Source organism: Carlito syrichta, unplaced genomic scaffold (genome assembly GCF_000164805.1).
Source record: "Carlito syrichta isolate Samal-C Ts95f unplaced genomic scaffold, Tarsius_syrichta-2.0.1 Scaffold304348, whole genome shotgun sequence".
NCBI lineage: Eukaryota > Metazoa > Chordata > Mammalia > Primates > Tarsiidae > Carlito > Carlito syrichta.
In genome coordinates, this window is record NW_007248444.1 from 242511 (window position 1) to 251440 (window position 8930).

Here is an 8930-nt window from a genome sequence, read left to right on the forward strand (position 1 = left end):
GCGCCAGATCCGCTGTTCAAACCTCTGGCCCCACAGCCGCGCGCGGCCTCCTGGGAAATGTAGTCCCCACGCACCTGCCCCGCCCACGCGCCACGCACCACGCGGCGCGCACAGCCTCACGGGAAGTGTAGTCCCGACGCGCTCCAGGGGCTCGCGGTCCCACAAACCCCCGCGAGGGAGGCCGCCGGCCGGCAGGGGCTGGCTCACGCTGCATACGGTTTCTGAGCGCGCCGCCGGCTGAGGCCGGGCCAGAGGGTCGTCCCGAAGGGCCCTGGGGGCCGCAACCCTGCCCCACTCGAGTCTCGCTTCGTCCACGCTCCGGCGCCGCCCTCAGCCCCGCCCTGCGGCCCCTGGGAGCCCCACTCATTCAGACCTCCGCGCAGAGGTCACCCGAGGAGGACTCATGTGCAGCCCTGGAGGTGACCTGGGAGAGGCCAGGGCTTGACTGGGCGCCGGGACTCTTCACCGAAAGTCTCCCAGCAGGTTGCAGATCCCGGCTCTGTACTTGGGCTGCTCTGCGCAGGGGTCCCCACCTGTGAAACTGGGCTGACAGTAGCGCCTGCCTTGTGGGCGCCTGTCGGAGTGGTTTGAACTGATGCATGGCACACACGGAGAGGAGGGTAGGGGATGGCGCCCGGGCAATTGCTTGTCATCACCGTTGCTTCTGGAGGCCCCTAGGCCGGGCCAGACTGCAATCAGGCAAAGAGTGACCCCTGCCTGGGGGGCGGCCCCCACCGAAGCCTGCCATCTCCTCAGTAACGAGATGCTGGGTGGTTTGCTGAAGAGGGCACAATTCTGGGGGAGGGTGCAGCCCAAGGACTGATGTCTACAGTGTTGTGAGGCCGAGGAACCGTGAGGCTAGGTGACAGGAGGGATATCCAGGTGACCTGGGCTAACGATGCCCTGGGCTCTCTGTGGCATTAATTTGATATTTGCTCTTTCCAGGAGCCCAACTGAAAAGGGAAATATGGTCAGTTAGGAGAGTCAGGCTGGGCACGGTGGCTCATGCCTGTAATCCCAGCACTTTGGAGGTCGAGGCAGAAGGATTGTTTGAGTCCAGGAGTTCAAGACCAGCCTAAGCAACATAGTGAGCCCTCGTCTCTACAAAAAAAAAAATGTTTTTAGTTAGCCAGGCATGGTGGTGCACACCTGTAGTCCTGGCTACTCAGGAGGCTGGGGTGGGAGGATCACTTGATCCCAGGAGGTCAAGGCTGCAGTGACACATGATCGTGCCAGAGCACGCCAGAATGAGATCCTGTTTCAGAAAAAACCAAGGACCTGCATAATGAACATTTGTATACCTAACCCTGAATTGTACCCCACATATTTAAAATAAAATAAGATAAAATAAAGGAAAAGTTATGAGAGCCATCTTAATCATAAGAAAAAAACATGGAATTCCTTGTAGGAAGCAAAGCTTTTCCAAGACAGAGGCTCTGTGATGGAGGAACACAGCACCTCCAGTTTCCACACTGACTGCTTCTGCCCCTCACTGTTGAGCTGGGCATAGCTCTGAGCTTAGGCCAACCAAGTGAGTCCCCACAGCCAGAATCCCATGTGTTTAGCATGTATGAAGCCTTTTAAGAGCCAGCCACACCAGGGGTGCCAGGAAAGGCTGGAGCCACACACTCTTCAACCCCCTCTTGATGGCTGACAAGGAACCAGACCAGGGAGCTGGCCTGGGTACCCAGAACCAACCCTGGGGCCGCCTTGTGGAGGAACTAGCAGGAACTCCAGGAAACATGGGTTCAGAGATCCAGGCTGCAAGGGCTTCAAAGCCAACTCCCCAACATCCATGGGGACACTAGACACATCCATGGAGGCTGCCCAGCCAGCGCCTGGGAGACACAGGCCTCTCCAACAGACAAGATTGAGTTGATTGGAAGACCACCTCAAGGGAGCCACCCTCAAGCTAGGGAGACCTCCAGGCATCAGGACAGGAGATCCCAAGAGACTGACCAAGTCTGGAGCACAGAGGGTCCCCTCCTGGCCTGGAAGTATAAACCCAGGCAGCCAACATGAAGAAGAACTGAGTAGGTATGTGTATGTCCAAGTGACACTAAAAGGGTTTCAAGTCACTAAGCTTAGAGTCGGAAAGAAGAGAGAGCAGGATGGGCCTCCTGGAAGCATCCCGAGGTGAATGAGGGGTTTCTGCAGTTTGTGCATCCGCCCCTGCCTGGCCGAGGTGTTAGAGGTGTGAGATCTGGGATACTGACACAACCCCTGGAACAAGTCGCCACCATGGAGCCTCTGAAGCCGTTCCCCATTGGATGCCAGCTCAGAATGGACAAGCACAAGGTTCTAGGGAGGAAGCACACATAGGTGTCCTGGAAAACCAGACTAAGGACCCACCATGGCCCTGGTCAGGCCAACCCACCTGGTGAAGGAACTTTTTGTGAGGCATGCTTTTAAATGTTTGAATTACCTGAATGTTTTAAGCCACAAAGATACTCCAGCACAGTGACTCCCAGAGTATGACCTAAAGAGCCAGTTGAACATGAAGGCTCCTGCTCCTTTTACCCCCAGGGAGTGGGGCCCTGGGGTCTCTGTTCTCTATGACACCTGTGTGCAGTTCAGAGGCACAGGCCACACCCCAGCCAGGGTGCATGAGGAATGGCAGGTGACCAGAGAAGGAGGGAGGCTCAGGAGGTCTGGGGGTTGCATTTCAGGAGTGCTGAGGGTATCCCAGGGGTGGGGGGGTGGTCTCCAGTTTGTATACAGACCCAACCACTTTATTCAAGCTGTGGGGAGGGACAGGGTCTGTGGAGACAGGGGTGGGACAGAGAGGGGCAGGACTGGGAGCTGTGGGGAGTTGGGCAAGGTGGGAGGGAGCAGTGGTTTGGGGTCTCAAAGTCTGGGGGTCAGTGACAAACCCCCGACTGGGTGGGAGAAAATATCATCTCCTTTCCATGGACCTCTGCAGACACATCTCACTCCTTGGGTTGTAAATGAGGCCATGAACTGATGTGGTCAGCAGAGCTCACCAGGGAGCCCACATGCTCATGGGTGCCCAAAACTCAGAGATTGTTTACACACATCATTCCTTGTTCAATGTGGTACCAAAGAAGCACATGGACTTCTGTATCACGTAGCTGAGAAATTGCTGACGTAACTGGCAGTATGATTGATGTTCCTTAGAGTCCCATGAAGTTCACTCTGGACACTACCTGGTACGTTGCACTAACAGAAGGACGCAGAGGTGAGGAGGCACCACTAACACACTGAGAACTAGGACTCTGCCCTTGCTGAGCCAGAGTGGGGGGGTCCCAGACCTCCTGCCTCGTGCCCTTTTTTGTTGTTATTTTAGAGATGAGGTCTCACTCTGTCACCCAGGCTGGACTGCAGAGTGGTGCGACCACAGCCCACTGCGGCCTCAGCCTCTGGAGTCACTGGGATTCAGCGTGAGACACTGAGCTCAGCTTTGGGCCCTTTTTCCTCCTCCGTGGATTGCTGGGAGGTCTTTAACTCCTGGCGCTCCTGGAGGGTCACAGGAGATGGAGCCTATGAGCAGCCTGCCATGTACCATTCCAATGGAGCCCACTGAGGCCGCACAGACCAAGATGCTGTGGTCTTTGAAGGACAATGGCTGCAGCGTTGGGGATCCCTGCAGGAGGGGTGTCCAGCAGAGGCCCAGCCTGTGGGGTTGCACTGGAACATCTGAGGAGCCTGGTCAGACAGGTGAGAATGGGGCCAATGGTGGCCTGGCCCACGCAGGGGCAAGTGGTGGGAAGAAAAGAGTGGATGGGATAGGTAGGGGTGGAGGAAGAGGCAGGTGCGTCTGATCTGTGGGCCAAGCCCCCCATGACAGGAACCCTGAACCCTGACCCATCCAGTCCTGAGTAGGGGGAGGAATGTAGCCCATCGGGGTGGTCAGAAGACCTGGGATCTGGTGGGGTGACCCCCTTGTGGGGCTGTGGCAGCTGACTGGCCCCAGTGGCTTGTGAGAAACAGTGGCCTCTAGGTGGCGGGAGCGAGCCACAGACCACCCCTGAGGCGGTCCAGTGGGTTCCCAGTAAGAGCCACAGCTGCCACCAGGACTCTGAAGTCAGGGTGAGGCTGTGGCCAGTCCTGGAGAGAGACCCTTGCTTGTGGGGTTGTGACATCAACCAACCCCAAAACTCCCTACCCCCTACCTTAGAAATCCCTGGGCCTGGGGCCCTTAGGAGCCCCAACCTCTGAGACATTGCTCTGACCACTCACAGCCCACACAAACCCTTCCTGGACCTTGGTGACCTTGGGACCGTCCTCCTCCCAGGAGCTGCCCCTAGCACACCGCATGGGTCACCAGATGCTGTGTCCTCTGGGAGCTGCACAGAGGTCTAACAACATCAGAACCATCCAATCCTCCTGTTCTCCAGACCCTACCCGGGCCCTCTCCAGTTGAAGGAGTCTCCTTCCTCTTTGACACAGCTCAGACACATGCACACACATGCACATGCAGAGGACCAGTTAAGGAGGCATCTGTCTCCCAGGGAATGCACACATGGAGGGTGAGACCTGTGTGTGCCACTCTCTGCCAGGTCAGGGTTAGGTTTAGACCTTGAGAACAGAGTCTGGAACCTAATAAGTGCTCAGTACTGACGGGGGTGGCCCTTTGGGAGCAGGGAGGCGCACTCACTCACCTCTGTCCCCGGCCAAGTGACGCAGGTGAAAGGGAAGGGCCAACAGGAGCAGGCCTGAGGGAGCTTCTCACCCCTCCCTAGACCCCATGGCCTCACCAGCCCAGGCCAGATCTCTGTGGCCTCCTGCAGTCCGCCCCACTCCTGACCTCTGTCGACTGGGGCTTAGCCCCCTTGACTGGTCCATAGGGGTTTTGTCATCTCCTCCAGGAAGTCCTCCACACTCTGCCCTGGCTCTACCCTAAGGAACGTTCTGTGACAACAAGGCCTTGTCCTGGAGAACCTGGGGGACGTGTCCCAGCTTGGTGGTCTGAAGGGGCAGCCATGGCCTAACAGGGGTCTGGGGGAAGCCCCCAGGGTCCACCCCACTAGGCTGGCCGCACCTTTGGCCCAGAGGTCTGCCCCTCCTCCACCCTGAGTCCAGGAAACTTCGGAAACTCGGGCCATTTATTTTTCTATTTGTGTCCCCACCCCCCGCCCAAAGCCGGCCATGACCCTGGTGGCCAGCATCCCGCTTCCCCTCCCGCTGAGGCAGAGCTGTGGTGGGAAGGCGCAGGCTGCCAAACTCACACGGAGCCCCCCTACTTCCTGTGACCATAGAGAGGGGGCTGGGGGACCATGCAGCCCCAGGAGCCCCCGCCACTCCCTGCCACCCGGCAGGCAGCCCTCCCCAGCTAGGCGCCATCTCCACTCCTCCTTCCATCAGACCCTCCAGCCCACGATGAGGGCCACAGAGCCCCGCCACAGGCACTCCGGAGCTTGACTCCAGTTGACCCCACCCAGGCCTCCCTGGGATACTGGCCTTTGAGGCCCTGAGGATTAGGGCAGGGCATGGGGCTAAACCCACTGCTCCTGGCACTGCCATTGCAGCAGCCAGTTCTCTGGTCCTCAGTCTCCCAGTCTGCAGAATGGGAAGAGCCACCTGCCCAGGGCACCGTCTCCAGAAAGTCCCCAGCCAAGTCTGCCGTCTTGGCCTGGGCCCAGCTCCCTCCCCCAGAGGCAGTGCTGGGGAGGCAGGAGGCATTCCCCAGAGGCCAGTGGCAGCCCTGGCGGCCTGCTCCAGGCTGGCTCTAACAATGCACTTCCCCCACACAATTCCCAGAAACGCTGCCCTCCCTGCCCTGCCAGCCCGCCAGCCTGGCGGCCACTCCACCCTCCCCCTCCCCAGGGGCCCAGGCAGCCATGGGGTCAGGGGCTATAGGTGAAGTGTGGAGGTCTGACTCCCAGGGCAACAAACCTTGGGTCCTTGCAGCAGTGCCTCCCAGGGGCAGGCATGCCAGCTGGACCCTGCTCTCCTAGAAGCCCTGTCCTGAAGGAGACCAGGGAGACTCCTGAGGCAGCTAGAAGAGGGCTGGGGACCAGCCTGTGCCAGCCCCCTGCAGAACAGAGCCCAGCCATTCCCACTGGTGCAGGGCCCATCCTGCCTGAGCCTCACAGACCCAGCTTCATAGAGCAGCCATGCTCGGGCTGTGCAAGGTAGGTAAGAGCGCACCCTCCACTCAGAGTCCTCCAAGTTCCGAGTCTCACTCAGAGAAAAAAGATCCTTCTAAACCCTACGGCCCAGTCCCCTTTCCCTTCCTCTGCCCACCCAGAGGACCTCCTGCCGAGGCCTGGGCATACCTCTACCTCTCACATCCCCTCACACATCTTCCCCAGGTGCCCTCAAAGTCACCTTATGACAGGACAAGCAGCCTTAACACTGCCTCTCCAACCCTAGCACCCCAAATGCTCTCTTGTCTGTAGATTTGTGGGCCATCTGTCTCCCCTCCCCACAATGAAAGCTTCCCGCAGGCAGGTCCCTGCCTCCTGGTCAGGGCCTGCTGCAGAGCAAGTGCTTCATCGCGACAGCAGGACGGACGGGTAGGTCCTGTCGCTGAGCAAGAAGGGATGGCTGGTCCCCAAGAACAAGGCCTGCCCCCTCCAGTCATGTGGCAGCCCCAGCTGGTTGTGTCCAAAGCCAATTGTCACTAAACCCAGGACAAGCCAGAGAAAAATGCACAGCTTCAAGCTTCCAGCCCTGCAGTACCCCAGGCTGGTGGGCAGGTGGTCACCTGAGGGTGTCCTCCCTGGTCCCACAGCCTGGCAGGAGAAGGAGGCTGGGCCAGCCCAGGAAGGGCAGTCAGTGTTTGTACTGTCCTTCAGGGGCCCCAGATGCCCATGCATGCAGACACCAGCCCCACAGTGCAGGGCACACGGAGCACCCCCATGCCTCCACAGGGCCACCCAGGGGACCTGGGCTCATCCAAGGGCAGGGCCAGGGCCGCCCACAGACCCAGGTCCAGATCTGAGAGAAGGCAGCTACACAGTGTGGGGGCTCGGCCTAGGGTGGGGCAGTGGAGCCTGGCAGGAGCGCCAGCAGCAGGCTGGGCCACTGGACAGAATGTCTGGCGCCTGCTCAGCCCAGGCTGGCCCTGGCTCCCCGCAGCCAGGCAGCCTTCCTTCCTGAGCCGCTGTTTCCTGGCCCCTCCCTGTTGTTGCCGCGGAAACCCAGAGCAGCCCAGCCCCCAGCCTGTTCCCATGGAGCCCCGCCGAGCAGCACTGAAAGGCCACACACATGCAGGACCTTCGAGGATCCACAGGGCCACGCAGCCACCCCCAGCGCAGAGCATGCCTGGGTGTCCCACAATACCCCTGGGACTCACACAGCATGCCCTATCACCCCAGCACTCATCCAGTGCCCTAAGAGTGGGTGCAACCCCCACCCCCACAGCTCACACAACGTGCCCTGCCACCCCAACGCTCAATCAGTGCCCTAAGAGTGCGGCAACCCTCACCCACACAGAACAACATCTCCAGAATTCGGGGACAGCCTTCAGATCACTCAGACCCCTGGGGCACCTACAGAAGCCGCCCTCACCACAGGGGATCTGACCCCCACATCCCCTGTGCATTCGGCACGCCCACCCCCACAACCCTCCTACATCCCTCAACCCAGAGAAGCCCTCACCCAGCTCAGTCCCACCAGCCTAGCACTCAGGTGGGTGAGCTCCCAACACCATGATGTCTGGCACATCGCCCCTTAGACCTGCCGCACACCCCAAGAGCACCACAACCCCCACCCTCAGACCATCAGCTGCCTGCACCCACGCCCAGGTCTGCAGGCAGCCCTAGGGTCCTCTTGACTGTGGCAACTGTGCTCATGAGCCTGGACCCTGGGCCCAGCTCGACGAGAACCACAGCCGGGCAAGTCCTTATGTCTCCCACGCCTGTCATGCCTCATGAGCCCAGGCACCTCCTGACCCGCAGCGCCTCCCCAGATGGACGCTGGCAGCATTCCAGAAGCCACAGGCACTGTGCACACCAGGACAGATGACAAAGTGGCCTGAGGCAGGAAAGCCCTCTGTTCCCCAGGCAAGGGCCCTATGTCCACCTGACCAGGCCTGTCACTGGCCAAGAGACACAACCTCACACAAAAGTGCCCACCCAGCTCCAAGGAATTGGGGGCCTCCCCAGAGACCTTGACCCCAGGACAGAGGCTGAGGTTGGCCCAGTCTCGCATTCCCTATGAGGTCTCTGCCACCTTGGCCAGGTCGGAGCCGCACAACCTCAGGATGAGGTGCTGCTCAGACAGGCAGAAGGCAGTAGCTAAACTAGGAGGTCAGTTCCAGGCCGAGGTCTCAGGAGACGAAGAGCTCTCTCCGCCTGAAACCATGCCCAACAGGGACTCCACTCCACCCTTTGGGAGCAGGAGGGTCCAGCCCCAAAGAACTTGGTAATTGGTCCCAGCCTCACAGCTCCTGCAGTGCAGGGGCTGGGCTGGTGGGAGCCTGGGAGGTCTGTGCCCAGACAGCGCCTGGGAGGTCCCACCACCCCAGCCCGGAGCTGCGCCAAGCCAAGCCCCCACCCAGAGCCACCGAGGGGGACTACCCAGCATCCTTTGCAAGACTCGCCTGGAGGCCAAGGGTCTGGTCCAGGCTGCAGGAGAGGAGCAGGTGGTGAGCAGGGAGGACAGTGTCTGATCAATGCCCAAGCCAGTTCCACACTTACGGAGAGTTGCCTCTCACTCTTTCTGTGTGGAGGCTGGGGTATAAACAGGTTCCTCCCCAGGGTGGGCAGCAGTCGACTAAGGCCAGGACAGAGGGAGGTGGGGTTTCAGCATAGGGATGTCCCTAGACCACGAGTTGCCCCCAAGCCCAGTGGCTAGAGAATGCTTGGGCCCCCTCCATTATTCCCTGAGCAGGATCCCAATCCCGGACCCGTGGGTCCCCATCCCCTCATAGGACAGTCCAGCCTGCTGGCCCCAGGGCCCTGGGCAGCCTTCAGCACCAGAGTCTACCTTGCCCCACACCCAGGCAGAGGGGCAGACACAGG